At 46.6% G+C, this 27,322-nt stretch overlaps 1 protein-coding gene across 16 annotated transcripts in view; it reads right to left on the reverse strand.

The window, feature by feature from the left end:
- plekha5 (pleckstrin homology domain containing, family A member 5) overlaps positions 1–27,322 on the reverse strand; it is a 116,688-nt gene that overhangs the window by 55,003 nt on the left and 34,363 nt on the right. The window contains exon 1 of one of the 16 annotated variants that reach the window (XM_031583263.2): positions 12,531–12,814. The exons of the other annotated variants lie outside the window; for them this stretch is intronic. The gene's annotated coding sequence lies outside the window, so the exon portion shown is untranslated. Of the gene's footprint in view, positions 1–12,530; positions 12,815–27,322 lie in introns of those variants that run through there. 16 annotated transcript variants of the gene reach the window in all.

Raw genomic sequence — 27,322 nt, forward strand, 5'->3', positions numbered from 1 at the left:
TGGTTGTTTACCACGCACAAAAGTGCACACAGTAGGCATGGGTTCTCTCCTGCGGTCATTGTTTATCTGAGCCACACGCAAAACTACACTACATGCTAGATGATTGTGTTGCCAAGGTAGCAGGTGTGGGTAAGAGTGAGAGAGAGAGAGAGAGAGAGAGTGAGAGTGTGTGTGTCTTTGAAATGGACAAAAGAAGGAAAAGTGTATCAGGAAAAGACAGCAACAAATGAGGTGGATAACACTGACTGAAGCAGAGAGAGAGAAAGAGAGAGAGAGAGAGAGAGAGAGAGAGAGAGAGAGAGAGAGAGAGAGAGAGAGAGAGAGAAAGGTTCTCCCGCCTGAAGATGTGACAGTGGTGCCGCCCCGCCATCGACGTGCACTGAGCTTCAATGTCATTAACGCAAAATGTCACAGACGCAAACGCCGTGGTCTTTCGGCGGCCGACAGAGACACCAGCGCTGTGCCGCTGCATACAAATGGTTCAGAGGCTCGGACCCATGGGGAGAGAGGACAGAGAGAAAGAGAGAGAGAGAGAGAGAGAGAGAGAGGGAGAGAGAGAGAGAGGGAGAGAGGAGGAGGACCTGCTCAAGCCTGCACAGAGCATTAATGACAAAGCCAGTCAAAAATAGTCGCTTGGCCAGCAACAGGTTTGAATAAGATAAACACGAGACACACGGGCATCAGTTTGACCACAATAGAAACCAAGGCGTGAGACTTTTCAACAGATAAGGGCCTCCGAGACCTCGCTGGAGTCGGCGGTGATGGAGGGAAAAGTGAAGTACATGAATAGAATCGGCCGAGACACGAATCCTCTTAGCAAAGCGGCGGCAGACACAGAGAGGAAACGCAGGCCTGTCTGACTGCATTGTAGCTGCCATTCATATTCACAGTTTAGTTCCAAGACTGCTCCCTCCCTTTCCCCTTTCTCTTCTGAATAATTCATCCCTCCTTCTCTCTCTCTCTCTCTGTCTTTCCGTCTCCCTCTCTTTCCCTCTCTGGCAAATCCTTCTTCAACATGGGAAAATAACAACAACAACACTGCTATGCTGCCCCTCAGGACCAAACAAAATTACACATTAATATTTGATTGTGCTCTTCAAAAAATCCTATCTAAGGGAGAGTTTTAGAGCCCGAGAAGGAAGAAAGCCGGAGCGCTTGTGCTGATGTTGCGCAGACAGCCTCCACAGTGATGCCATTTGCCTCAGGCGCCTGTGGCTAAGTAAAGAAAGTGAGAAACCTGAAAAAAGAAAAGAAACACTTCTCATAAATATATCAATTCATCTCTCAGGTACTACCGTCTTGTGACATGTGGATATTTTCATGCAGGATGATGTGAATAGTTCCTGTTCCTGCGAGGATATTAGAAAGCTGAGCCTGATGGTGACTGGTACGCTCCCATCCACACTCCCAGCACATCTGGAGACCTTTTAAAGTGGGGTGGCTATAAATAAAATGCTATATGTGGCCTCAGCAGGCCACACAGCCCCCGGGGCTTTCGTATTGTTCAACTGTCTTGGGAGAATTCGGAGACAAGGCCTGGCTGGGTGGACAGAAAGTGACTTTGAATATCATGTGATGTCAAGTCAGAGCAGGGCCTGCTTCAATCTGTAAGGGTTCAGCCATGGATCATGTGCGTTTCTGTGCTTTTTTTCTCCACATTTTGAGGCAATGAGTATATCAGGTTCAATTTTGGGTCATTGGATCTCAACAGGCTGGGTAATAATGAGGGAGATAGCGTTCGCTTTCTGTCTTACCTCAGGCTGAGTGTGTGTGTGTGTGTGTGTGTGTGTGTGTGTGTGTGTGTGTGTGTGTGTGTGTGTGTGTGTGTGTGTGTGTGTGTGTGTGTGTGTGTGTGTGTGTGTGTGTGTGTGTGTGTGTGTGTTGTTTCATCTGTGAAAAGCTTTGCTTTTATGTCTCTTTGATAAACCGATAAAGCTAAATTATACAGTTTCAGCAGTGCACCAAAATACTGCTGTCTCTTTTGCTCTTTTGCGCTTACACACATCCACACAATTGTAAGCAATAAAAACTCATGCCTTTCTGGGCCTCTCTTCTACGTTGTAGCACGCTGAACACCGAAACACAGGGGCCACAAGTGGGTGGGTGCCACTCTCCCATAAGTGGTGTCTCCTGTACTTCAACTCCCACACAGCGCAAAGCAAAACTCCCTTCTGAGTGGCGCAGCCTGTAGGAATCACACATCCACTGCAGCGAGGGCACTGCCATCTTGATGTGGAGTCAAGGGAGACATCAAGTGGACTTTTAGCATATGGCTCCCTCGAGCATCTATGGCGGTGCTCCGACACGAGCCGCTTTGGGATTTAGGTGACAGGCCTGGAGAAAATGGCTGCTAGTAACAGCGTATGCTGGAAATTGGGTGGGAAGCGGGGCCCAAATTTGGTTGAAATTATAGTATCTACAAATCTGAAAATACATAAAGAGACAGATAGAGGACACAACTCAAACCACTATAGGCTACCTTTGCATGCTGTATTTTGAAATTAAATGACTAGCGTGTACACATACTTGAAAATCTCCCGAGTGAGTGGCTAATGTGCAAATTCTCTGAGGACTCTTTAAGGAGTTTTTCCTTATTGCTTTTCTTAGAAATTCGACTATGGGGTTCAGGATGTAGAAAGAGTATCACAAACAAATTGGCAAAGTCTTTGAACCTAAGACTGCATACTATTAAAACCATCAACCTACCAATGCTGCCTTCTGAAAGGCATTCCCGCTTGCCTTCGTGAAATCCTGCACATGACAACAGCAGTATCCCCAAAAAGAGGTCTCACCTGAGAGCGTGCCGTCCGCGGGAAAGGAGGACAACATGGGATAACTCCCTCTGACACGGCCAGATTAGAAAATAAACTGGGCTCAGAGGGTCTCTTCAATCACGACTGCCTTTAAAATAAGCAGGTGTGTTTCCTCTGGCTTCAACACAGCGATTGGGGCCAATCAAAATGTTTGGCTCTGGGGTCTTAGGGATAAGGCTCTAATGCCTTGAGACTGTCAGAGAAGCATAGAGGACAGAGAGAAGCCAGTCTGCTTCATCTGAAAAACCTTTGAAACAAGTCAAGCTTTCACGCCAGACATTAACATCAACCTGACACATTGGAACCTGTTACTGCTAAAAATATGGTTGGCGTGAAAGCACAGCCTGTTCCACCGAGGCTGAAGCCTCTCCACTCTTTCAAATATTCAGAAACTCTGTTCAACCATTCTTCACCTATTAACATCATTGTAATGTGCTCTATGTCAGAAACAATGAACTGCATAAAAAACAGTACTCACAGCAGGTTTCACCAAGGCAGACTACATGCAATCCGGATTCAGTTTCCTCCACCCCAAGTCATACACCGACCTCAGCACAAATACAGCTCTACGGCTGGATCACCCCATCAGAATATTCATCTGTCATCACCATGGTGATCCGTCACGACTGTGCTGACTGCAACATTAGCTAATGAGGCCATAAATCACGGGAGTTAATCAGGCAGCCTTGTACATGCATGTAGTCTACTGTAATTCATATACATCCTGTATGGAGTATGGAGTGACCCCGCCTCTCATTCTGATTAACTCTCCCCCACTGCATCCATGGCGGAGGTCTCGTGACGGATTTAAAGAAGGACATTAGTCAATCAACTGCCACTTCTTACACTAGCTTTAAACTATATGTTCTGAAAGTTGACCTGTTGGACTGTAAAACATGTCTCTGTGCTTTGGTTTACAGGTCTCTCAAAGCTGACAAAAGCGTCATTGATGAAATTCACTGATTTTTAACATTCATGTTTGTTGTCTCTTTCCAGAAACTTCCTTCATGTAATTAATTGTTTCAATCTTATCACTGCTCCATGGTGGTCCATGCTTTCATATCTTCCAGACCTTACTCAGGTATTAGCCTGGAATCTCCAAGCTACAAGTAGTTCAAACTGCGACAGCTAGACTTTTAACTAGGAGGTTTGAGCACATTTCGACGGTTTTAGCTTGTTTTTAAGGCTGTGAATGGTCCTGCTCCAGCCTATATTTTAAGTGTCCTGACACCTTATGTTCCATCAAGGGCTTTAAGGTCCTAAGATGAGCTTTTATTGGTTTTAGCTAGGTCTAATTTTAAATCAAAGGGTGATCAAGCTTTTACCGTTATTGGTCAAAAACTATGGAATAGTCTGGAATATGCACTGGCATTCAGTGGGTTTTTAACTAGGTGATGCATTCTCTTAGCTGCATTTTGTCCAGTCTAAGGTTAGGCTTTTATTTGTGGTTTTAGTCAGTCTGAGGTCACTATATGTTTTTTTTTGTTCACTTTAATTCTATTTTGTTGTTCTTTTTATTGTTATTTTATTGTTTTGGTGCTTCTATTCTGTTCTATTGTCCATGTTTATAGCTGTATGTATCTGTTAATTTTTCTCCTATTCTCTCTTGGCACTACTTTGAATTACTTTGCTTTAATTCTTACTCCCTTTACTTACATATTTTACCTTTAGATTTTGCTCATTTCCCTTTTTTCTTGTTTTTGCTATTGTGTTATTTGGCTTTTTAGTCATAGTATATGTTAAGTCTTTTAATTTCTCATTCTATTTCATTATTCTGGTTTATTTTATTTTAATTGCTTCACCTCAACTGGAAAGCACTTTGGTATAACTCCTGTTGTTTTTAAATGTGCTATAAAAAATAAATGTGACTTGACTTGACATGATGAACTCTAATAACACAGCAGTCATGATATGAAATGCACTTAAAGACAAACCACCCACCACGAATGGCTGCGCACATCATGTTCTCATTGCAGACAGCTGTGTAACCCGCAGCTTTCTCCCAGAAGCACAACTGCTCTGACCTCTGTTTTAAGAGGGTTTAGTATGCTGGGTGTCCTACAACAGACCTGACTCCGTCTCAAATAGGGCGGCACGAGCTACAACAGACCCGACTCCGTCTCAAATAGGGCGGCTCGAGCTACATTGCTGTAATGGTCTTCTATGTCGAGATCACTCCAGGGGGCTTCTGCAGAGATTTTCCACATGAACAAGCTCCCGCTGAGTAGTGTATGTGTACATGCGTAAATAAATAAATAAATACATATGTGTGTGTGTGTGTGTGTCTGTGTGTGTGTGTGTGTCTGTGTGTCTGTGTGTGTGTGTATAAGCCCAGGCTCTGTACTGGTTCTCTCCAGGGTAGATGGATGGTCAGAGAGATAAGGAGATGCTTCTGTGGACATTTTCGCTCCGCAACGTAGCGTTTCTGAGTCACACAACAACCACTAACAGAAAGTATTATTTTCACATTCACAAAGGCTCACACTCTATCTCTCCCTCTCACACGCATACACACACACACACACACACACACACACACACACACACACACACACACACACACACACACACACACACACACACACACACATCCAGTGCACCACCACACTTTATTGCTGTGCTGTTCCACTTGTGGAAAGTCACAGCGCATATATAATGAGGCTAAAATTACATAGCTGAGAAGGCAGCAAAACATTCTGCGTGTGATGTCTCTGCATAAAAATGATATCTCTGCATAATTACAAATTAAAATCCCTGAAGAAATTAAACGAAAAAAAAAAAACTAACTAGAAATCACTTCAGCCCCCATTCAATCACAATGAGGGGCCAAAGCATGTCATGTGCCCTGGCAGACATCTCGGCGTGGCTGTCATGCGGACGGAGAGCTGCGGGGGACACGCACAGTCAGAAGGCATCAGCATGGCTGCCAGCGAGGGGAGAGGAGTTCAGGACCTGCAGGCCACCATACCACCAAAGCAAAGACACAGACAGAGGGTGAAAGAGATAGAGAGAAAGAGAAGGACAGAAAGCTTGTCACTAGCAAAGACACATTTTTAAACACATGATTTTTTCGTTTTTGCATGATACAGATGTTGCCTGCTGTGTGTTGTGACAGGAGCGCTGTAGCACAGATGGAGTGGTCCTGTCACGGGCCATCTCTGCATCAGCACTCTGGTGTGAGTCACGCAGATTCAGGCAGATTCAGCTTCACTCGGGGGACAGAAGCCGGAAGCCATTGCAGAAAGAGGCAGGCGAGCGTCCTGAGCTCCCCCATTCTTGAGAATGGATACTTCTGGGAGGCCTCTGCTTTGTCTTTTCATAGCTTGGTCAGGATCATTCATTCATCAGACACATTCAGAAACAATATGGATAATTACGCTGCAATCAGTGCTGGTTTCTGGTCCCCCTTCACCAAACTACCACCTCCAATTCAGGTTCCTATCTTGCTGTCTGGCTCCTCATCCCTGCCCTCTCCTCCCCCAAAAGGATCTGACTGCATCTCTGAGAATCATTGACCAATGGGTGAACTGGGTGAACCCTGTGCCAGAGAGCTCGACTGTTTCCAAACAAAATCAGAAATAAACAGGCCAGCTTCACAGTCTGTCAGAAAGCATCATTTTTGTTTTTCTTTCTTTATCATTATTATTTCTGTTTTCTTTCAGCTTGCTTGCTTTGCTGCTGCCTCTCTCGTGACCCTGGCCGGATTTTTGGCCGCGCTGCCGTTGCCCTGCTCCTCTGCCAGGGCGGTGGCATGCTAAGCTGCTTGCCTTGTAATTCCAGTGGGGGTTTGTTTGTTTTGCTGTTGCTGAGGGGGTTTGCATTGAGCGAAAAGGAGAGGTTATTCTGGTGAGTGTCATGAATGCAGCATTGATAGGATTAGACCGGACCAAGGCACACGGCATGAAAATCCCTATTAGACAGATCACGAGAGAGGCACACACAACCACACACTCACACACACACGAAGCCACATAGACACACATACAAACAGACACACACACACACACAAACACACACACAAACAGACATGAAGTCACATAGACACACATACAGACAGTCACACCCAAACACACACACACACACACACACACACACAACTGTGGACAGACCAGTAGCTCAGACACACAGACACTGCCCACTCCCACCCAAAAACACCTGTACACCAATATGGACACATCCTTTGCATCCAAAAAATATGCACGCCTCTATGAGACAAACAAGGACACAACGTATCAAACTAAAAACCCTTTGTTGGTGCAGCCCATTCACCGTGTGTCAAGGAGAGGGAGAAATATTCTGGATCCAAGAAAACGCCAACTCGGCCATGGTGCTAAAAGCAGCCATTAGTCATCCAGTCAGCCGGCGTGGGTGGCAACAGGGGCACTGAAACCACTCTGACTCGACACTACTAACACCACCTCCATTTCCAGCTCCGGAGAGGAGCTTCCTGCACAAGGCAGGAGTGTGCGTAGCAACCAGGACACAATGCGCGAGTGAGCCGCCCAGGATTTGTTTCCTCCTCGCGCTAATTAGACATTGAAAATCGATAGGCTGTCTCTCGGCACACCGGCAGACAAACACATTCGTTGGTGGAGGCGGAGTAAACGAGGCAGCGACTTGTTCTTAATGTGAGATAATGTAAATCATTTCAGGGGGCAAGAAAAGAGAAAAGAACGACCCTTCGAGCTTAAACTATTTAATTGTTCGGTGCTGGTGTGCGGCCAGCTATAAACAAGTCGTTGAGGACCACGGGTAAACATGTCAGTAAAATAAATAAACAAACAACAGTCCTGGTGGGTACAGTGTGCGCTGCATACGCTGATCTACAGCAGAGAAGCAACTGTATGAAGCAATGAGACCTCCTGAGGCGTAAGGCTCAGATGTCATCCTCCTTATCAGTTTATCCACACACACTTACACACACACACCACACACATACACACACACCACACACACACAGCACTTCTGCAGCCTGTACGGAGGCGTGACTGAAAAAAAAAAAGACATCCATAGAACACCGACCCTTCATCTCAACAAGGGAGCTATTGGGAAAGCAATTCATCGAGTTACAGCTGAAACTGTTGAGCTCTTCAAAAGCAATTCACTCGCCCCGAATATGACACCGACACCAAACAGCCTCTGGCTTGTTCATTCTCACCTCTGTAACAACGCCAAAGTGCATCACCAGTCAATGCAGCCTCAAAATAATAAGCCGAGCCGTGAGCGAACTGAATGCGAATGCTGGCACAGTTGGCACTCGCAGCTTTTTTTGGGGGCGTTTGCCGTCGCACTAAAAAAGCAATAAAAACCCCTTTCATGTGGTAAAAACCGCACATCTGAACTGACATCTAGATCTGTATCGCTTTGCATTTAGTCAGGGACCAGCAGAGCAATGCCTCCTCTCGTGCCTTTTTCTGCGCCGGAGCCATAGAAGGGAGGCAGTGTGCAGAGCCCCGGTATTAATAACAGCACAGAGCTATATTAACAATTACGGCATGATGGATGGGCATGCTAGTTCCGGAGAAATTGCATGGCCGTGACACGTAGGCAGGAAAACAACAGCAAATGCGTGCCTCGGGGCATAACATACTGGAGCAGGACCATAATGAGAAAATAAAACGGGAGTCTCACTCTCTTTAGTAAATGATGCAACTAGAGCTGAATATGTGGTGGCCTTCTTGACAGATCAAGTAGAAACAACTGGTTCTGTGACCTGCTCTCAGCCTCAGGGAAATGTCCCTTACTACGGGTCAAGCAATATCCCCCTAATTAACACACCAAAATATTCACTTGTACGCACACACACACAAATACACAAATACATACACACACACACACACACACACACACATAAATCCTTCCCTCAAAAACTCATACACATCCAAAAGGAGTACTCACATACACAAACCTGCAGCACACAAAAACACACCTGCCGACCGCAACTCACACACATACACAAATACACACCAAGTGGAACAAACACGTCATTATGCAGTCAGAGTACAGCTCAGCTACCCCCCCCCCCCCCCCCCTCCATCCCATCACCCCCCCCACCCCAGCCCCTGTGGCCCAGCAGGGTTGCAGTCGGCCAGAGAGAGAGAGAGAGAGGGGAGCAGCTTAGAGATGCACCCAGCGGCACCTCAGCACCAAACGCACGTCTCAGAGAGCCAGACAACAGCAGTCGCCTATCAAACATCCTTTAAAATGCAACTGGGCGGCCTGTCCAAGTTTGGGCGGCGAGCGAGAAGTTGCTTCCAATCACAGTGGAAAGAAAGCGAGAGGGAAAGACAGAGAGAGGAAGAGAGAGAGCGGAAGAAAGAGAGAGAGAGAGGGGGAGAGGAAGAGAAAGAGGGAACACTGTGGGTGGAGGTTTTCTGGAGCCCTGACAGCCCCGAGTGAGGGGGATGAAACCGCTGCCGAGCCTACGCCTCTGAAAACCCTCATTAATATCACGCTCACTCCCCGACAGGCACGGTCTGGAGCCACGCTAACGTTAGCCAAACCTCTTTATGACTAAACAAAAAAAAGAAACAGTCTCGTAAAGTCCTGCCTTCCTATCAGTCAATACAGCTCTCCAGCACTGGCTAGAGTGAGATACTCTTCCTCCAACAGATTTGAGCACAGATGGTTAATGCCAGTGTTGATCGTTAGCCCCCCAGGTAAATTAGGAAACGAAAAAAAAAAAAAAAACATGCTCCGGGGTGGCAAACACCTGTCCACACCAACACGCATTCCAGAACCGCGTCCTCAGGAGGCGGCATTGTGCCAGTTTTTGGCTGATTCTTTCGAGAGGTTTGGGGTGCTGGTATCATGGAGCCAAAAACCTCGGGGCTTTTTCTTTTTTAAACACACTTCTAAACGCTAAAAAGCGCTGAAGGATGAGAACATCATTTGGGGCCCTTTTACATCCTGCTGCTTTGCCTAAATACAGAGCAGGCAACTGCTAAGAGCCAGCCTCCAGAGACGAGAGGAGCTGAACATTTTCCTGTGAAATGCTCGCTCTCACTCTCTCTCTCCTGTTATAGCTAGCTCTCTTTTACAGGGTCTATCTCTTCAGTTAGCTCTCTCTATCAACTGTGGTCTCAGCTCTCTCTCTCTCTCTCTCTCTCACTCACTCTCTCTCTCTCTGGTCTCTCTCTCTCTTCACCTTTCCCTGTCTCTCTTGGATGGTCGGTTTCTCAACCCCCTCTCTTTCTGTCTCCCACTCCAGCCTTATCGTTTTTCCTTCTTTCTCTTTTCATCTCTATTTGTCTTTCCCTTCCCATAACTCTCGAACACACACTCCTACACACACACATGCACACACACACACACACACACTCCTACACACGCACACACTGTGGTGGTGCACCTGTGCCTGTCACACGCGGCAGCTCATTAGGCACATCTGCATGCGCCTTTTCAGCGGCGCAGACGGGAGACAGGAGACGGAGCTGGCGACAGTCGTCACATTTGCACAGCACACAAAAGCCCCAATCTAGCCGCCTCACATTTAGCCCACAGTAATCAGGTCCGGATGCTTCTTTTCCTCTCTCTCTCTCTCTCTCTCTCTCTCTCTCTCTCTCTGTGTCTCTCTCCCTCTTCCTTCCACTAAGCATATGATGTGCTCTCTCTCCCTCTCTCTCTCTCTCTCTCTGTCTGTTTCTCTCTCTCTCTCTCTCCCTGTCTGTCTGTCACTATCTCTGTTTTTCTCTCTCTCTCTCCCTTCCTTTTAATTCATCATATGATGAAGACATATCCTGCTCAGCTCTTCACCCCTGTGCCGTGGGGACGCAGTCTGCTGGGCTCCCAGGTGTTTACCTGGCAAATGTCATAATTAGCATCAGCCGGCTGAGCGAAAGGAGGAGGAGGGGGGGGAGGGGTTGCAGGGATTGATGTGGATGACGAGCAGCCTGTGATTAGGGGGTTTATCCTGTGCCCACTGCAGATGAGAGGGGCAAATGGAGAGAAATCCACAGACCAGAGAGCCCTGGAGAAAATGGTTCCTCCCAGGACTGATGAGAGAGAGAGAGCTGCAGAGCATCTTAATAGCGCTGCCAAGCCTCCCCTGAGAGTGAGAAATGGCCATGGAGGGCTTTCAAGCGACGGGCGCTATATCGGTTATGTAACGCCACAAAACTGCTCCCCACCTTCTGCCTCGTGAAATATATGTGTGTGTGTGTGTGTGTGTGTGTGTGTGTGTGTGTGTGTGTGTGTGTGTGTGTGTGTGTGTGTGTGTGTGTGTGTGTGTGTGTGTGTGTGTGAGTGATTGTGGTGCGTATGTGCCCCCATTTGTATGCATGCCAGGTTATGGCTGTGAGCGTGTTTATGTCTGCATGCAAACTAAAGAATATGTGTGTGTTTGCATGTGTGTGTGTGTGTGTGTGTGTGTGTGTGTTTGAGTCGGGGTGTGTACATTATGTAGAAGCTTCATGACAAGTATGCATATGCGCATTATAGTTGCATGTGAGACTGTGTGTGCATACATATTTTCTCTGACTTTTTTGAACACTGAAAACACTGGACACACACACACACACACACACACACACACACACACACACACACACACACACACACACACAAACACACATATATATATATATATGTGTACACACACAGAAATAATGAGTCTCCACAGACCCCTCCAGTGTTCCAGAGGACTTCTTCACCTCTGATGGAGTGGCTCTGTCACATGAAGCACAGCCTCCCCTCTGAGCCAGCCCTGCCTGTCTGCCATTCCCAGCCAGAGCCATCCATATGTTACATAAGCGTGATGATCAGGACCAGGGGTGATGGCGGTATTTCCTTTCAAGCACGTAAATGGAACTGCCGATGAAATAGGTGATCATTGAAACTGTGTTGCATTTTACGTGTTCCATGTCAGCCATTTCTCTGCATGTGCATTTTTGTATGATGACAACATGAGAACAATGATGTTGCTTATAACCAGGGTGATGACGGTTTATTGATTTTGCATCTAAACATAGGAGGCATCTTGAGAGCCAGTACTGAAATGAGAAATATCCAGTTCTACATATCAACATATCAACAGCCGCATTTCAGAATGTGAGTTTCAACACTGATTTGCATTCAGACCATGTTCAGCAATGAACGATCCAACACATTCATCCGTGTTTGAACAATTTCTTTGAAGTGCACCCAGCAGAAAGACAGTAAACAGCAACCTCATCAGTACTTTTGCAATCCTTTTGATTAACGCCATGGAAACAAAGCTATAGCACAGTCCAGGGGGATATTCTATGTACATGGTTTAGTGACAAACTAACTCAGAGTAAGTGGTAAATCTCCTAATAGAGGAGCTCTATGGCTTAATTCTCCTAGCAAAACAAAGTCATAGGTCTCTTCTTTTAGGAGGTTTACCACTTACTCTGAGTTAATATACCCAGGTTTGTCACCAAACCACATACTTGGAATACCCCCCAGGTTGTACAAAATTATCATCAACATCATCATCAACAACACTACAACAACAACAACAAATAGCAAGCAAAAGCCAAGCAACATAAACATAGGCTAGTTCTGGAACTCATACAATACAACTGAGCCAGTGACAAATCTTTGAAGGCACTAGAAACTTACATGTGAAAATCTGCCAATAAACATACACACACATAGTAACGCACGCACTCTCTCTCTCTCTCTCTCTCTCTCTCTCTCTCTCTCTCACACACACAAACACAAACACACACACAGGCACCACTTTAATGTGCTTACCCGTGGGAAGACCTTGGTAAATCCTGCCAGGACTACAGAGGAACGGAGAACAACGCTAACTTTCTGTCTCTCTCTCTCTCCCTCTCTGTTCTCTGTGCCCCTGATGCTGGGTTGTGTGTCTGTCTTTACCTACTGCCCTCCTGTTCCTCTCACATGCCTCTGCTCTGGGAAACCGTGACCCTCCTCCTGGACACAACGACTCGCTCGACGGAGAGAGTGAGCGACGGATGAGTGTGAGAGAGAGAGAGAGGGAGAGGAACAGATAATATGTGAGGGTGGGAGGGAGTGAGAGATAGAGATTTGAGAGGGAGATAAGAGAGAGAAAATGAGGATGTATGTGAGTGACTGCGTGTGTGTGTGTGTGTGTGTGTGTGTGTGTGTGTGTGTGTGTGTGTGTGTGTGTGTGTGTGTGTGTGTGTGTGTGTGTGTGTGAGCGAGAGAGAGCGAGAGAGAGAGAAAGAGAATGAAGAGGGAGTGAGAAAGAGTGATGGCAGACAGGAAAGGATGACCGTGAGACAGCGAGTGCAGGAGAAACAGAGAGAGAGAGAGACAGAGAGAGAGAGAGAGAGAGAGAGACAGAGAGAGAGAGAGAGAGAGACAGAGCGGCAGAGAGAGACGATGCTGCCTCCAGAGCTGCTGGTGCTGATGCTGAGAGCTCTCTCTCTCCCGCTCTAGCCTATATGCCGCCAGGCTGCTGCTGGAGCATGCTCAGTGGCCCTTTAGCATGGAAGCTACAGCAGGCTACACTGACAGACTCATCTGCACCCAGACCCAAACAGCTCTTTAATGAAGCGGTCTGGGTCTTTTTACCTGACCACTAATCAGTCCTGCCCAATGAGGCTACCCGCTGCATCTACATGCATTTACATGCACGCTGAACTTGAGCGCTGGGGAGAGACTAGGTGACAAACAGAAATGGAGGGTGAAACAGTGCTGATGTAACAGCATGAGCACGTCTGTTCTAATATGCGAGTGTGCATATGTGCATTTGTGTGTGAGTTCACAAGTGTGTGTGTGTGTGTGTATACAAGTATACATTCTGCGTGTGTATGGAGGTACAGCTGTGTATGCATGCATGTGTTGTTTACCCATAAAATGTTATGGCAAGGCTGTTATTATTATATGAATATTGCTGATGTGGTGACCTGAGAAATGCAAGTCAGCACAAATAGTGCAACCACTGAAATCAGTGAATATTTATTTTGTGGTGGGGACCCAAGTAAACATAAATGCATGTGTGGATGTGTGTTTAATAAACACTCCCTTACACGTGTATGTATGTGTGTGTGTGTGTATGTATGCATGTGTGAGTGGGTGTGTGAGTGTGTGAGGGAGTGAGTGTGAGTGTGAGTGTGAGTGTGTGTGTGTTTTTGTGTGTGTGTGTGTGTGTGGTGTGTTTGCGTGCACGCTGTGACGCGAGTCTGCCCTGCTCTATTTCCTGAGGTCTCCTGGCAGTGGCCCCCTCAAGCCAGACTGTGAAAGCCTTGTGGCTGTGGGCCGGAGCAAAAAGGCAGGGATGCAACTGGGTCACCGGAGCCACTGCAACACCTCTCTCCCAACCCGCAGCCACAGCCCTCTCCTCACCACCACAAACACACAGCACCTCGGTCCAAAGGGACAGAACAGGGCCAGGGACACCATCTGCACCTCTTAAAATGGGCTTAAGATGACATACTATAGCCAGTCTTTTTTAAATGATGTATGAAATAACTACAACCTTTTGCATAGTGGAGACTTCGTATCACCATCCCTGTATATTAAGGTTAATTCAGCAGTTGGATCCACCTTATACAGTCCTTTTGCCATTTCAGGATGGCAAAGGATTTTCTGCAGTTGCAATTCTCTCTTATAACCTCATTATTTCAGCAAACAAAGTTGTGGATTTTCTGCATTACTTGCAATTGATTATATTTTACTCAAAATCAACAGAATTTTAACTACAATATTTGAGAATTCTCGCAACAAATTCAGTCACTTTTGCTGCAACAATCACAACAAGGAGATCCTGCAGGGATTGCTTATAGATGCTTGGCAAGCTCCAGATGTCTAGTAAATCTGTCGCATTCATGAGTTTATTGCCAGAGTTTTGTGGCACTGCAGAAACAACATTCAAATGGTGGCCAACCTTCCTATCGCTTGGGTAGTCTGATGTGATCTTCCACCTGAAAGACATCACTGGGAGAAAAGGATCTTCTGTTTACTCTAAGCTGTAATTTGTTTGTTGTTTACGAGACATTTTATCAGTTGGTGTGGAGCAGATGAAGCTCTGTAATCTCCAGGGATTCTGATGGAGTTGGAGCAGAAGAGAGTGGTAGGGAGACAGAGCGAGATAACGTATGTGAGGACAGAGAGAGAGAGAGAGAGAGAGAGAGAGCAAAGGAAGAAAGGGACAGAGGAAGAGGAGAGATGGTGAAGAAGGAGAGGTATAGTAATTGAGAGAACTGATTGAAGGTGAAGTCGATGGATGAGATTAAAACAGTCGGATATAGAGAGAGGTAGAAAGAAGAGGAGACGGGAGAAAAAGACAAGAAACAGACACCGCATCCGATTTGACTTCTATGAATCTTGGTTGCATTGTTGTCATGGCAACCATTTTTATACAGACAGACCAATAGACAGACAGGTGCACACACACACACACAGCATGAGCTGAGAGAATGGTGCAAACACAAAGGTGCACACACACACACACACACACACACACACACACAAGCACACTGCAAATCCACACACACACACCTATTAACCCCATATTCCAGTAGGAGATGGTGAAGGGATTTAGACACCTGAATCTGGTAACATAAGATAATCCATTGTCTTCTGACAGCCACATCCAGCAGCGACCCACCCTTCATCTCCCCTTCCTATAACCTCCCCAAAACACACACACACACACACTCACTGACACCCATACCTCACCCGAGGCCAACCCCCCTCATAACTATGACCTTTACCTAGGTGACTAAGAGATTATAGATACCATTTAAATATCTGAGAGCATCCAAACATGGCGTGTGTGTGTGTGTGTGTGTGTGTGTGTGTGTGTGTGTGTGTGTGTGTGTGTGTGTGTGTGTGTGTGTGTGTGTGTGTGTGTGTGTGTGAGTGTGTGTGTTTGCTGGGTGTTAACGTGGGTCTAAGTTCACGGGAACATTCGTATCGAGAAGTGCGTTTACATTAGTACATCACAGCTTTCCGATAAGGCCATATGGTCCATGAATAAACCAACGTACAGAAGACAGCGGAGGGAAGGACACCGCAGGGCCAGTCCCTACACTTACAGCAGGGCCATTGGCTGCTTATCCCATGCCTGGTGTCTGATGATGCATAGCCCCTTTCTGCAAAATACTAACATGCTCCAACAGTACCGTTAAATCAACCATTAGTCAATGCAGGGCTCTGCTGGATCAGCCCATGATAATCACCAAGGACCAAAGAGAGCTCTAATCCTTCAAAATCACAACTGGATCTGATACCACAAATCATTTGCTCGCTGCTTTTGCTAATCCATGAGTCCACAAAGCCACAGCTTTAGATACACAGCTACATTAACATGAGGAAGAATTTCTGAATGAGCTTACCTGTTTGTGGAGAAGATGTGTAATCCAACAAGACATGCAAAAAGAGGGAGAGAGAGAGAGAAATTACATTAATAGTGACACTTTGATCATTGTCTCTACATGCACACACACACACACACACACACACCACACACACAGATGCACAGAAAAACACACTCCACAGACTCGGGAGCGTAAGATAACTCAACACTGCTCTCCCATGGACAAGCAGCTAAAGTACAGATGCTGCTCTGCAGATAAATCCACTGCTCTTAAGCCGTCTTCCTGTAATCCACAATAGATCTCTTATTAACGATCAAGGGGACTTTAAGATTAGATGAGAGGGCAGAACGATACATCTTCTCGTTGATTACCTTGAGATAGCAGTTGAAACAACAGAAAATATTGTGTTGTGAGTTCCACAGTGAAAGAATTCCCGAAGGCGCAGGCAAAGGTCAATTTAATTTGCAAGCCAAAACACAAAACAGATTGGCTTGGAGCACTTGTGATCGCAAAAACACTTTGCTCGGCTCAATTGTTAGCTGTGAAGCACACAACGCCTGTTGCCAAGCGTAGCAGCGCCCAGGAGGGAGGAAAGCTAGTTAAATGGTATGCGGAGAGATGGGAGGATGTTCTGAGCACACAGGACATCAGCGGTCCACAGCTGGATCGAAGCGAAAGAGATGCTGAAGACCCCACGCTGAGCAAAAGGAAGACATGTTTCCTCCAGGAATGCGCCTCAGGTTCATTTCTATCAGGCTCCTGCTGAGCTCACTGTGCCCACAATATGCTTTCCCCAGCTGGAGGTCCATGGATGGACACACACACATACACACTTTACACACACATGCACACACCCATACAAACAAACATACACACTGAACACACACACACACATGATTTAACACACATGCACACAACACAGACAAAGAAATGCAATCATGTTTCTGATACACAGACACAAACACCTGCTCGCAATTATCATCCAGGGCTGTTGGTAGTGGCAGACTTAAATAAAGCCAACCTGTTGTGGGGCATGTGAAAAGGTTAGATGTCCCTTAAGGTTTGTTTTGAAACCCGTTCAGTGTGAGAGGGATCATCGCTCATCTGACTGGAGGCTGTGCTGGCCTGCTGAGGGTAACAAAGGCACTGTCGCCCCCTGCTGGTGACAGGCTCCTCTTACAGCCAGGGGCTCTAGACAAGGGATGACATGGACCCCCCTCCGCTGAGGGCTCTCTCTGATGGGTTTCTGATAAAGCTGCGGGCTTAGGTGACTCATCCTCTCCGTGGCGTGCGGAGGAAGCACAGAAGCCGCGGTAACGGGCCGCACTGAACCAAACCACCCCCTGCGACCTCTGCGAGGTTCTCCTGCGCCTCTGGGTCCGATGCGCGCCGCTCATTATTCCTCTCTCACACTTCCCCAACTCTTAGTGGGTGTGGGTTTTGATGAATCTGGGCCCTAGAACTTTCTAAGGCAAACGCCAATCAAAACTCTCTGCCGTACATGAAAAGGGGGAGGCTTGGTATGCAGCGGAGGTGACTGATTGATTGATCCCCCTGCAATAATTCCTGTACACGGGGGAAATAAATCAGATGTGTTATGGCAGGGACCCTGGGCTGAGGAATTGTTCTAATTTCTCGCGGCCATGTGGGAATAGGTGCACTGGTACGAGCACAGGTTGTTTTTTTGGGGTGTGGGGGAGGGGGGGTACAGTAATTACGTCCGGGGATCAGCCACGGTGTGCTTTTGGGAACAGGCGATAAGCCTAGTGAGGGATGAAATGGCTCCCAGTCTATTAATTCTGTCCATTAATGTGTTTGCGGAGATTAATTTTTACGATTCGTCCCTGTGTATTGTGCCAAGTGATGCCTGTAGAGTGTGGTGTGTGTGTATGTGCATGTGTGTGTGTGTGTGTGTGTGTGTGTGTGTGTGTGTGTGTGTGTGTGTGTGTGTGGGCATGTGTGAGGGAGGGAGAATGTTTTAGTTGATTACAATGTATCTGTTTGGAAGGTAGAGGGCAGTGTGGGTGTCCCAGTTGGTCTGAGGATATAAGCTTCAGATCATTTTTATGGAGCTGCAATTTTCACCTCATAGAGTATTCATAAATCTGACAAATGAAAGTCTCCCACTAAGTATATCTGTCGGTGTGTGTGCGTGAGTGTGTGTGCGTGCATAAATTCCACATGCATATGACCTCAGAATCACATTTTCAACTGTAAATCCCCCCTTATAAAATGTACATTCTGCATGCTGTATACCGGACCAGTAACATACACACTCCTTGGAATGTTAAATACTTCAAATTGAACCCACTACACAACTGAACTCAAACCATGACATGACCACGGACTAGCTTTGCTTCACTGAAACAGGGTGGAGCATTTGTAATTGTTACCATTACCAGTTTAAAAAAACGCATTGTGTGATATCTTGCGCAAAAGAACAGCGTAGCAAAATGTCCACAGATAGAAGTTGTACAGTACTGTGTGTACGATTGATTTAATGAGACACAAATAAAAAGACAGAAGTGCTAATAAACTATTGCTACAGCTTTCACTACTATTGATGCATGGAGCAGTCATCTGGGAATTTGAGGACGGGGTTGGTGAGGTTCTTCTGATTTTCTGAGTCCGAAATTCTGACTTCCCAGTTCAAATGGAACACACCATAAGCATCTGTTCACTTACAAGAGAAAAATAATTTGCCGAAAAAGAGGAGATTTAACCAAAACCGTGTTGTTAGGAAAGGCTCTATGGAACTTGGCCTCTACATTAACAAGTTAGCTTCATGCCCTTTCTGACACCAAACATTTAAATGTTCTTCTACATTTCCCCAGCAGTCAGTTTAATGGCTCAGAAACAAACAGGTCAAAGTCAACATGAAGGTGAGGAACACCCAAGCAGGCAGGCAGGAAGGCTGACTGGCGGCACTGTGGAGGTGGAGGCGGATGACGTGGGGAGACGGTTGGGTTTTTTTCCCCTTTAGTATTCTGCTGCTCTGCCTGCCTAGGTGGGGGTTTGGTTTTACAGTAAGTGTCTGTGTTATTAACGACTGTCAGACCCACCATGGGCCGCCAAACAGGAGCCTTTAACAAGATTGTCCATCTCAATCATTACCGAATCCATACAGGAATGAATTGGGCTACCTCTCTGAGAGGCTTGGGGGGGTTGGTGTTGGCACGGTGAGGGGAGAAGAGACACACACACACACACACACACACACACACACACACACACACAGAGAGAGACACAGGCTGTAACTGAATGGCATATTGATTCATATGGTTGGTGGAAATTTCAACGACAGAGGATTATGTGTTGTGGCGGCAATTCTTGAGTCACTCGCTGCAAACCAAATGGCTTCGGTCATGCTGAAGAAGCCTGTCGCGCTGACACTTTACGAAGCTTATTTGCTCATAAACGGCCGAGGGTTGCTTCAAAGCAGTTTAATATCAACAACATTTGTTTGCCAGCGGCTGCAACTCCCAAAGCCCCATCTATTTATGTGGTGATTAATCATTTTAATCAAACTGTGCGGCTCGGAGAATGAGCCTAACCCATAACATCCAGCCACAGACTGCTCCTTGCCTGATGCTTGCAGGCTGACAAGAGAATCCCAAAAACAGATCTCGTAATAACAGCACAATCCTACCAACATATTTCCCATGTTTCCATCTGAGGAGTTGTAGGCAGCCATTGGGGATTTTTGTTGTTGTTGTTGTTGTTGTTGTTGTTTCCACCGGGGGGTGGCTGCTGCGGAAGTAGACACACCGATGCGCTTATTTAACCCTCTAAAATCTCCCAGTGCTGAACAGCCTCCCAGTCTTCGGGGAGGATGTGGCTTGTTCCCAGGCATGTTGGCCAGCCACAGTCCCACCCCCCTGGGGTTCTAGTGGTGGTATTGGGCAGCCCAAAGGAGGAGGTGAAGGAGGAGGAGGAGGAGGAGAAGGAGGCTGTGCTCGCTCCACCAGCTCCCAGCAGGCCCTCCAGCCACTGCACTAATGACACAGTGGGGCCCCCAGAGTGCCAGAGTTCTCCTCAGCGCTCCTCCCCCCCCCTACCCCATGCGCCTGTGTGGGATGACTTATTTAGGGGGCGTAGGAGCCGCTCGGTGCTCCGGGCTGCCAAGGGGATGAAAATTACCACTCTTACCGAGGGTGGGAGAAAGGGAGCTCGCCTTAATTTAAAGCCAGAGTGGATATCAATTATGCCGTGCTGCCAATGGTTTCATTAGAGGCACCTATAAAATAGGCAGTGCGGGACGAGAGCTGGGAGGAAAAGTAGAAGCAGAGAGTAACTTATAGGCAGCCTGACCAAAATGTTTGCTCATTTCCTGACCATAGGGGAAGTTATGGATGCTTCTAGAAATATGTCGGCAAAGTGAACTGAACTTTGGAGACTGAGCATTTTCAGTACCAAAAACCGCTGAGAAATGGGGGTGCTCGGCTCCCAGACAGAGAGTCTATGTAAAAGGAAGTGACATAAATGCGTGTTTAAAAATGGAAAAAAAGAGACCATTCGTCCACCATTCATCAACTATACATGAATTACATACTGTGACTTGTCTGTGTACATGTGCTTATGTTTGACTCATCTGTGAGTAGCTCACTCATCGTAGCCCCACTTCTCTTCATCACTCAATCCACTCCACAATGATTCACACTGCCTCACTACTTTAGAGAGTAGCACAACAAACCGTATCCACGGACACCACCAGAATTCTCCAGGTGCTTAATCAGGAAAACAGGAAGAGCTCAACACCCTCCAAACTGATGAAATGGAAACAGTGGAAAAGCTTATTAATAAGAAGTGTTGCATTAATAGTAAATGTGCTACACAGCATAGAAGGAAAAACAAACCACAGGTATGGGCCATAATGCTACAACATAGCTGGTATTGAAAACATTTCAGTTATTTCCCCTGTGGAAGATACCTGAGGGCTGGTTAGAGGAACATTCTTGGCTTGTACGACATAAATACTGTCTGCTCCATTGGTAGCCAGATAAATAATGCAAAAGCAATTTAAAGACATCTCTGTGCATAGAAACACCACAGAAACACCAACAGATCGGACAAAATGATGCAGGATGATGCAGGTGGGGTAATCTGTAACTAAATGTGTTTTAACTTGAACATTTAATGTAAGAATGTCATAGTCATGTCTCTTGATCCTCTCTGAAATAATGACTTGGATATAATGCAGAATATCGCCTTATTTTTTATATATTTTTGAGAGAAATTTGTGTAGATGATGGACTGAAAAACAAAAGTCTTGAAATTAATGAACTACTGAAATGATTCTTATTTTTCCAACTTCTGAAAGCCTTGAGATGCTTAACAGATTAGCTGCCAAATGTGTGTCAACAGGTTTTCCATTCAGTTTTTAGAACAGGGAGACACGCTGAAATGTACTGGCTGCAGTAATTGACGGTTGGCTTGTGCTGCTGAAGATAGCGATTACACTGTGCAATCCTGGGCTGTCCCTCTCAGTCCCCCTTTAAATCATGTCACTTCAGTAAGTATTTTGGTCCAGTGGCACTAAGAGGATGCTGTACAACACACTGGTGCCCGGAGGCAAACTAAGTCTGCTACAGCACATTGCTAATCAGCTGGGAATTACAACAGAGGATGACACACAGGATAACAGTTTGGAGAAACCGACCTTGAGTCTCAGTGTGTTTGCGTTTTTTTTTTGGTGGGGAACGGGGTGGGGGGGTGTGTTTTTTTTGCCTGGGGTAAGCATATTGCTGTTTGGGTGGTGCTCGCTGAAGTGCAGAGCTTCATCCCTCTGTTGTTTCCCTGCATCCCACTCAACCCCCTGATCTCCTCCTCGACGCGGGGGATCCAGGACAACAGAACCAGGCAAGAACAGCGGAGAGAAAGGCCTGCCACCGTGTGACAGCGTTCGTGGGAGAGAGAGTCCAGGACAGACGGAGGCAGATAGAGGCGAGATCGACGCTAAAGCCTCTGAGCTCAATAGCAGACTCTGAGGGCTCGCGCCTAAGACTGTGGCAGCGCCGCACGCAAGGAGGCGAATGGAAGGAGGCGGTTATTTGCAGATCAATGGCTTTTTTTAACGGAGAAGAAAAGACACTTTTTGAGTAACGCCTTTGAGTAAAACCTAGAAAGTGATAAAGCGCAGGAGTCGAGCGTTATATTTTCCTGTCTTCTTGCTAAAATAAGAGCATCACTCCGGGACAAACCCTTTTTTGTGTTGGCTGTTGGAGGACGCAAATACCAATAGACGATGCGAATGACCATGCTCAGCACTGAGAGAATGGTGACACCGCTGAAGGAGTGACAGCGGTGACTGCTAGCTGTCCGTCGTTACCAGTGGCGTGGCATTTTATGTGCAGAAGCCATGAGTCACCAGGGCCCGCATGAAACATCGAGAGAGTGTGTGAGAGTGAATGTGTGAACGAGTGTATGAGAGGGTGTGTGTGTGTGTGTGTATAAGCACGTGTGTGTGAGTGTATGAGAGGGTGTGTGTGTGTGTGTGTGTGTGTGTATGCGCACGTGTGTGTGAGTGTTTGAACGAGTGTGTATGTGTGTACGTGTGTCTGTGTGTGTGTTTGAGTGAGTGTGTATGCATGTATGTTTGTGTGTTTGTGTGTGGGAGAGTGAATGTGTGAACGAGTGTATGAAAGGGTGTGTGTGTGAGTATGCACACGTGAGTGTGAGTGTATGAGAGAGTGTGTGTGTGTGTGTACGCACGTGTGTGTTTGAACGAGTGTGTATGTGTGTACGTGCGTACGTGTGTCTATGTGTGTGTGTGTGTGTGTGTGTGTGTGTGTGTGTGTGTGTGTGAGTGAGTGAGTATGTGAACGTGAGTGGGTGAGGGAAACAGTGTTTGAGTGTGTAAGGTCAAGAGTCAAGGGGACTGAGGCCTTGGAGCCACGTTCTGTGTAGATGAGTCAGACAGCATGCGTTCCGCTGCAGCGTCAGGTCAATGGCGGCTGGTAGTTCAATTTGCAATAATGAAGTAGCGATTACCAAGCTTTCACCTAAAACACTACATCACTGTCATAATAACACCCTCACACAAACACACAAACACACAAACACGTACACTCACACACACACACATACACAAACACGTACACAGACACACGCACACACACACACTAGTGCAGTGGTTTTCAGCTTTTAGGGGCTAAGGCAGGTCAAAGGTCAAACCAGACCTTCAAGGCACAACTATAAAGAATGTCACACACATTATGATTGGCTACAGTGTCATTCGCAAGATTTAACTCATATTGCACTACAGTAGACTGTCAAATCAGAGAGTTAAAGCAGACAGGCCATCCCATAATTTATTTAAGAACTTGTCCAACATAGTGTCATCATAAACAGCAGCATACTCATCAAGAAATCTCTCCATTCTGTCAACTCAAAATATAAAAGCGGGCGACTGTGATAATGCAACGTATCCTAGCAAACATTATCAGTCCCATGAGCCTTTGGACTCACAAAGTGGAACTGACAATAATTAGAGCGACCTTCTCAGGTCACTGCAATAACACGAACCAACAGTTATTTTCGAAATCAAACTGAGAATGGGACAAAAGGCCATTGTATAATAAGATAATTGTAAACGTTGTAAATAAGTGGCTCCCTACAAACATTTCTAATTAAGTGTACTGGTGTGTTAAAAATACTATTTCATGAGCCTGTATAAAAACATATTGGGTTCCTCAAAATTCCACAACACACTTAACTTTGCCTCACTGCACCCCAGTTGAGAACCCTCATATGTGTGTGTGTGTGTGTGTGTGTGTGTGTGTGTGTGTGTGTGTGTGTGTGTGTGTGTGTGTGTGTGTGTGTTTGTGTGTGTGAGAGAGTGAGTGATTGAGAGTGAGTGAGAGAGAGAGAGAGAGAGAGAGTACAAGTGTGTGTGTGTGTGTGTGTGTGTGTTTGTGTGTGTGTGAGCTGGCCCATACTTTCCTGTAGCCAGAGGCCAGGGGTCTTTGTAAGCTGCCAGCAGTCAGTCAGTCTGGCAGAATAAAAAAAAGGTCTGTCCCAAGTTTTATTGACTTCTTGAGTTATAAGAAGTCTTTCAAAGTTCTTGTGATTGAGAGTATTCCTTTGATTCGTTCTCTCTCACTCAGATTCTCTCTCTCTCTCTCTCTCTTTCTCTTTCTCTCTCTCTCTTAGTCTCTCTCCATTGAACATGGTGACATTTTTCACTCACAGACACACACCGTTGTGCTATTCACAGCCCACGGAATCTGAAAAAGTGAAGAAGTTCGCCGCGCCTAATAAATAATGGACGCTTGTGAGGTTATTAAAATTCAATGAAAGACGGGAAAAAAAGTAAAGTAGAAAAGAAAACAGGTTCCATATCCGGCCCGTAATCCCTTCCCAGAGCCGAGCGAGGCTTACGAGCTCGGGTTTGGGGAAGAGAGCAACGGGGGGAAGAAAAAAAAATGAGTGAAACCACTTCAGAGCTCCTTCCAGACAGGGAGTGCTTCTGTTCTGTAAGATTATGGCGTATGTGTGCAACGGACACCTCTGCGCAGCAGCCCTCTCCATGTTTACTCCAAATAATCCCAGTGTAACACAAAAGATTCATGTGTTTCATGTAAATACGGGCATTGTGGGCGGTGGAAGCCCCATAAAAGCAGGCCCCATGCAGGGCTTTTTAGCGAGTCACTCGCTGTTTGGGCACTGGCTGGCTGAAGGGTAAAAGCATGTGGGGAATGCTGAGGACAGGATCTCTGTGGACTGGACAGCGAGAGTTAGATTTGTTTCGGTGACCACCAACAGGCAGGAGGAGCAAGCTCAGTCTAATATTGGCTTTTATGGCTGTCCGACATCAGAGGACGTACAATACTCCCCCACAGCTGCTGCTAAAACCTCCGCTAGCAATGCAGCCACACACAGGCACACACACAGATACTCACACACACATACACACGCCCACACACAAACACAGATGCCCTGACAAAGACAATGACGCTAGGCACACACAGACACACACACACACACACACACACATACACACACACACCCACTTCCACACATACACAGGAACACAAAGTGATAAAGAAACTGAAAAAAAATTAGAGCCCAAGAGAAAATGAATGCGAAATACAGACCCAGCATGGGAGAGAGAGACTGAGGAAGGGTCCCCATTCCCCAAAAGTAGCTCTAAAGATGCGCCAGACGGGGGACACACAGGATGCTGGGCCCCACTGAGGCCCAGACCAGCTCCAGTCCCAACTCAAAGAGCAAAAAATAACACAGCTGCTCCCGCCTGCACAAGCTAAAGAGGAGAATTACATATTTCAGTCCCCACATAATCAGTGGAGTCTCGGTGGACACAGTGGAGTCTTTATCTCTATCACACACACACACACACACACACACACACACACACACACACACACACACACACACACACACACACACACACACACACACACACACACACACACACAAACACACACACACACTGCACAACCTCACACACAAGAGCTCTCCCTCTCTCCAGCACTTGCATTCTGTATGCTAGCTCACTAGGCATTAGCATTCATGCTTTCCCCCCAGATAAATCATATCTTCTAGAGCGCTCACTAAGGCCATCACCTGCATCCCCTTGCATCTGTACACACACACACACACACACACACACACACACACACACACACACACACACACACACACACACACACACACACACACACACACACACACACACACACACACACACAGGCCTGTCATGCTGCATCACGACTGTGGCTGATTCACGACATCCCCCAGTTTCAAAGGCACACTGACACCAAGGTGACCCACTGCAATGATTAACACCATCAGAGGCGAGCGGGGAGTGGATTATTTTCAGAAGCCGAGACACAGTGGCATCAAAAAGACAAAAGCTGTCCCCATGTAGGTTACTGGAGGGGGAGGGGGGTGTGTGTGTGTGTGTGTGTGTGTGTATGCAGCTGACTAACGAAGCAATTAACAATAGCGCTGATGGGTCTGGCCAAGGTGATGTTTCAGGTGTGTATATCTTGGGTGCACGCACGCACGCACGCACGCACGCACGCACGCACGCACGCACGCACGCACGCACGCACGCACGCACGCACGCACGCACGCACGCACGCACGCACGCACGCACGCACGCACGCACGCACGCACGCACGCACGCACGCACGCACACACACACACACACACACACACACACACACACACACACACACACACACACACACACACACACACACACACACACACACACACACACACACACGCCACTGAGCTGGTCCACAGTAATCCTGACTCTACTCTGGCTGGTGAGTAAGATGGGTCTGCTCCCTCATGAATAAGACATGGGAACAAATGTTCTCCAACGCGGGGATGGCAGACAAGCAGCGCTCCCTCACTCTTTACATTTGTTTAAAAAGGAAAAAGAGAGAGCAAGAGAGAGAGAGAAAGAAGGAGAGAGAGCAGAAGTGAAATACAAATGTAGCCCTTCTGAAGATGACAGAGCATGAGTAAGATCCAGGCTCTTGTTTTCCTCTTTTTCTATTTCTTTCTCCTTTCCTTCCTTTCTCTCTCTCTTGCTTCACAACCCACATTTCTATTTGTGTAACATCTTTATCCTTCCTCCCTCCGCTATCTCGTATCCCCCACCCCTCTTTCTCTCTCATAAGCTTATTTTACTACACACAGGCTGTTGATCTCAGAGTATCACTACAAAGGATCAGCTATCTTACTCAGTATGAACAACATGAAGATTGTGGTAGGGCGTGGTTGGCAGAACATGAGGAGGCTGTCAGTGCTGGAGCAGATACAGTCAATGTGACCATCACCTCAGAGAGACATTCCCTGAAAAAGATGATGTGAGAAGGATGAGAGGTGAAGCTGCAGAGCTGTCCTGGCCAGCAGAGGGAGCCCTGGGGGAGAACCACTCTGACATGCATCAAAGGGACAGCACCATAGAAGAAGCTCAGCGCCTGTGGAGTGGGTCCCTGACATTCCTTAATTAAAAGGATGATGGCTCATTGATGATGATGGTGGCTTACAATTCCAAAGAAGCCCAAAGAGATGGCAGACAATACCCTATTGTGCATGTGACTCAAAGTCCCATTAATCGGCAATAATAAATTTGCAGGGGCTTTGAAGAAGTGCTCTATTTAATAAAAAAAAAAAAACATTCCCATCACCAATGTAGTTCTGTGACAGCCAAAGAAATTAGAGCATTTGCGTGGATGCTTAAAGAATCTGGAG

This window comes from Clupea harengus, chromosome 16 (genome assembly GCF_900700415.2).
Source record: "Clupea harengus chromosome 16, Ch_v2.0.2, whole genome shotgun sequence".
In the NCBI taxonomy this organism is placed as follows: Eukaryota; Metazoa; Chordata; class Actinopteri; order Clupeiformes; family Clupeidae; genus Clupea; species Clupea harengus.